This window comes from Penaeus chinensis, chromosome 15 (genome assembly GCF_019202785.1).
Source record: "Penaeus chinensis breed Huanghai No. 1 chromosome 15, ASM1920278v2, whole genome shotgun sequence".
Lineage (NCBI taxonomy): Eukaryota > Metazoa > Arthropoda > Malacostraca > Decapoda > Penaeidae > Penaeus > Penaeus chinensis.
The window spans coordinates 16,771,146-16,776,145 of NC_061833.1; the positions used below are offsets into that span (position 1 = coordinate 16,771,146).

Sequence of the window (5,000 nt, forward strand, 5' to 3'; positions counted from 1 at the left end):
TATGTTTCAAATTGTGCTTTTTAAAGTAGTAGATTAAACTTAATATATTTCTCAGTCATATATTGTAAATATAGACATAAAAAAAGTCTGATAACACTATACAATAAAGTAATACTGGGAGACAAAAAGTCACACATTATCAAACACACATCCCTTCCACATACAAAAATAAATATGCAGCCTTGCAAGCTTTGAAATATAAAGATATTACTGACTAAAATACCAAAAGGCTTTTATTACAAGTTAAGAAACCAACAACGTTACCTCATAGGATGCATACTAGTACCTATATAGGTCTCCTACAAAAAAGAAAGAAAGAAAGAAAGAAAGAAAGAAAGAAAACCCCTCAAACACTAATATGCAAAAAGAAAATGAAATACCTATTTATCCAATTCACACTGGATGGCATCTATTCTTGCTATATGAAACTATATGCCAGGTTACAAGCCTGCATCCTACATGCTGTTGAGACTGCATTGTATTGAGTGCCCCAAAGATTTGTTCAATTGTTTAGGCATAACTGCAGTCACTGAGAGGTGCAGTCCCTCTATGTGGGCTTAAGATCTTGTTTTAGCCTGATTTACTGAGAGTTCGTATAAACCACGGCCAAAAACACGGAGAGAGAACTGAAAATGCATTTTCCTTCCTCCTAGTGTTGGAGTCAAGCAAATGACTGTGTGCAGCACCGGTATTTGTGGTTCATTATGGGATGAGAAAAACTATTTCTGTTGAATTAAAAAGGATTTGTTCTTACATCTAATACTACAGTGTGTAATCTGCAACAATTAAATGTTAAAATAATGTGAGTACCTACTATCACACACAGTTATCAATAAAGAAGTAATTCATGCCACAAAGAGGTACCACACACTTTTACTTTCTTTATAACATGGTTCCCTTCCCATCAAAGCATGCTTGTCCAAGCATATATTTTTATCATGGTGCAATATTTTTATCATGGCGCAACTATTTACAATATGAACTGAAGCATTGCATGGAAAACCCCTGAATCATACAAGAAGCACTACAATATCAATTGCAACATTTACTGTAAAATATTATTTGTGAAGTTTTCTTTGCTGAAGTTTAAAATAGAAGAACTAAATAAATCAATGTTACACATTGTGCTGCTCATGATTCACACGCCTAACTGCCAGCTCTCCATCCAGAATATATCTTATAAATAAGTTATCATCAAAATCTTTATTTTGTACATCTTTCTTTAAAATTTTGTATATGAAAAATGTAAATTTCCAACAAGCCTCTTACAATTACAGACATTCTGGAAGCTAAAAGAAAAATAATCAATCCTGTAACATTAAGAAGGAAAATTATGGCCTTTATTTTTAATAACACAAGATTCTTATAGTTATAGGAGTCTTCCAAAGTGATTCCTTCACAAAACTAAGTAAATATAACTGAATTACTTAACTGAAAGATGAAATGAGAGCTTACAATGAGATATGAATATATGAAAGACTGAATAACGCAAAGCCACAACGATATAGATATATAACAACCCTCAAACCTAGGTCACTCCAGATATGAAACCAGAGGGCCAGTATATCTCCATCAATGCAGCTTTGCATTATTCCATCTTTCATATATATATATACATACATAATATATATATATATATATATATATATATATATATATATATATATATATATATATATATATATACACACACACACACACCTCAGTACATCTGACTTTGGTTTCAAATTTCTAAATCAATTTCCACTGACTGCCCATGGGGAGTGTGTGTAAAACCTCTTTATCATTACTTATGTATGAGTAGATAGGTAATGTCTATGGAGCTAGTTAGATCCTGGTTGCACACTCCCTTTAGTGGGTTGTGTGGTATGGTTGGCTTAATACTGGCCCTCCAGTTTCATACCAGTGACCTAGGTTTGAGGCCACCTGGTCAGGAAGAGTTGTTATACAACTATATCAATGCGGCATTGCATTATTCCATCTTTCATGAACAGACATGAACAGTACTGGCACAAATAAAAGAAAAAATTCACAGAAAGTACCGCTTACAGACTCAGTCCATTTAGTGCTCCTGAATATCAGCTTTATCATGCTATGCAAATTGAGGTAATTTTTGGTCAATGGAAATGAAATTATCTCATGTTATACATAAGTTTGATGGTCTTTCAAAGTTTTATATCTTCAGACCTATAAGGTTACCCGTTATAACCCTTCAGAGTTAAACACATAAAAATAAAGCCAGTATAAGAAAGGCTACTCAGACACCATCATTAACTTCTCAATGTCTTTTGAACACCATGTTGGGGACAACTAACTCTAAAATGTCAAATGAGATATTAGTTCTATGTTAATTATTGAGAATTTTTTTTTTCATGAAAATTTAAAAATTTTATAAGCAATATCTATTAGATATTGTTAGTTCTGAGACATATCCCTGTTTGAAGTTGTGGTCTTTTGTCCAAACTTTCAGGTGATATATTGATTCTGTAAATTGGTCCAAACATCTGTGAGAAGGAGAACTAATCAACGTACACATAGTTTTCAGATACAAGCATCTAAAGATTTTGGCACCGGTTATCATCTGTCACATCAAGATAAGTGTGAATAAGTTCATATCATGCAAAGCAACTTCAGTAAACCCGCCAGAGATGAAATTCAAAAACTAGGGTATCATGTGATTCCAAAATCCAAACCTAACCTTTTCTACTTTATATTTATTCCTTTATTAGCACTTCATACTTCAACTTACAGAAAACACAACATTAAGAACTCTATGTGAGGGTGTTGTGAAGTCTAAGCAATGACATTCAGAGGATATTTTCGTCATTTCTCGGTAAATATGAGGCTGATGCAGATGTGTCTGTGTTGCATAAGACTTTTTATATGCACTATAAGATGATAGTGTCCATTTCCCTCTATCTTTGTCTGTCGCGCTCAGTAACATTAACCTTAAAGTCAAATGAAATATAGGACGAGATCTCCTTAGTGTAAGGAAGGGAAGAAAAGCTAAGGGTAATAAAGCTACCTTGAAACTGAAAAAAAGAAAAAAAAAGAAGCTATGAGTAATAAAGAAAGATAGAGCCCAATATCTCACACCAACTTCACAAAATAATAAATATTAGTATACATCTAAATCATGTATAAGATGGAACAAATTAATAATTGTTAGCATACATGTGTGACCTGGTCCCACCTCCCTCTGCCAGGGATGAAATTATTTGTAAAAAATGTGTTTTTTTTCTTCCATAACTTGCTATTATGTGCCTGTTAGCAGGCGCCTATGTAAACAAGGAGCCTCGACAAAGGTTTTGGGACATTTACTAGATTTTCAATGTTTTTCTGATATTCTTTAGAACATTGCCCCTTAATCCTTCCCTCTGGCAGTACTTAATGGGCATGCCCTGTCTTGGCAACTTAGACTGTTAAACAGATTTTGTGATATGGAGTTGGGGACTAGTTTCTGGTGAGTGCATCTGTACTATAAAGTTTTACCATAAACTGTAATAAATATACATTTTATCTAAAATTTGGCAAAAGTCAATCATGCTCTATAATGCATGCCCCTCCCCAACCCAAAACTACAATTCACTATGAGTACCCCTAACCTGTTGGATCAGAGAGGGATGGGGAAAACAAACCCTAGATTCACTCTAATTACATCACACTACTCAGGATATCCAAACTCTCGTCCGTGAAAGTCTTGTCAGAGGGAAAAAGTTTACTATCAGAGTCAAAATTTTACATACAAGCCTGCTGTCACTACACCAACAGTCTAATAAATAATAAAATCACACAACATCCAACACAACACAAATTACAACCATCCTAAGCTATTGAAACTTAATAACCACTAAATTTCTTCTGCTCCATAGCCTCAGAACATGCATTACTGGCTCATAATTCCATTAGCTGTGTTCTATCCACTAGAAACAGCTATGATGTACGAAATCTAAAATTCAACTCGACAGTGACACAGTGTCAACAATATACCAGCGCTTCCACACCTCAGGCACCAGCAAAGGCCAATAAACCTACAATACACGTAATCTGGCAAGTTAAACCTTAGACTGATTTCTTATTTTACGATAAAATAGTAATGTGGTCTCTTCGAGTGAGCTTTACCTTGTCAAAATATATATCAGGGCGTTTTGCAGGCTTGGCATGAGTGCTAACAACTGTGGAAGCAAGGAGCCAGTGGCAGATGTGCTGGTATCGTCTAAACAATTATCTTATTAACAATTTACTTTTGTGTGCCCTGTATGTATGTATTTTTTATTTAACTCAAAGTACTTAAAAAGAGAAAGTAAATCACAAATCATCAACATTCTTTACAAAATGCAGCAAATTGAAGTAGAAAAATACCAAAAACGTAATGGAAAAACTTTGTAGAATACTTTTAATACCGAGAATCAGCTTCAAAACATTTTTTAAAGATGAGAAATAACTTGAATATCTCGATATCATGACGAAATAATATCAGCCCTCAGCGTATTATAAAACCCCAAAATACCCCAAAATAACAAAAACCGAATGACTAACACCACCATACCGGCAGGGAGGAAACAACTAATTAAACAACAATAACAATAACATCTCGCAAGAACATCACTTACTCATTCTCTCTCTTCCTCGTCCATAAATGGCCTTGGAGCTTTCAAAAACCACTTTTTTCCAACTTTTTTTCCTTTCTGCATATATTTCACACGTTTGAAACTTCGCTCACTTACCTCGGGAAAGGTGGAAGGTTCAGCCTGCAAAAATTAGGTTTAAAAAATCCTTTTTCTTCGAATAAAATTTCTTGGGACATCTGTCAAGGCCAAACAAACTCACTTATTTAAGACGTATTTCCCGGCCTAGTTCCACTCTAGTCCCTTCTCATGGACTTAGGGAAAAACACCGAGTGCTGGCCGACCCTGTACTCACATTTAGAAGTTGAATAGGGGATGTTTAACGAGTAAGAATTCCCTTATTCCGGAGAGCAACCTCTTTTACGTACAACA

At 34.6% G+C, this 5,000-nt stretch overlaps 1 protein-coding gene across 2 annotated transcripts in view; it reads right to left on the reverse strand.

The window, feature by feature from the left end:
* Positions 1-5,000, reverse strand: part of LOC125032674 (E3 ubiquitin-protein ligase RNF19B-like) — a 20,037-nt gene that overhangs the window by 14,982 nt on the left and 55 nt on the right. The window contains exon 1 of one of the 2 annotated variants that reach the window (XM_047623928.1): positions 4,924-5,000. This exon is cut by the window's right edge and continues 55 nt beyond it. The gene's annotated coding sequence lies outside the window, so the exon portion shown is untranslated. Of the gene's footprint in view, positions 1-4,727; positions 4,871-4,923 lie in introns of those variants that run through there. The other variant, XM_047623929.1, reaches the window with a different exon arrangement.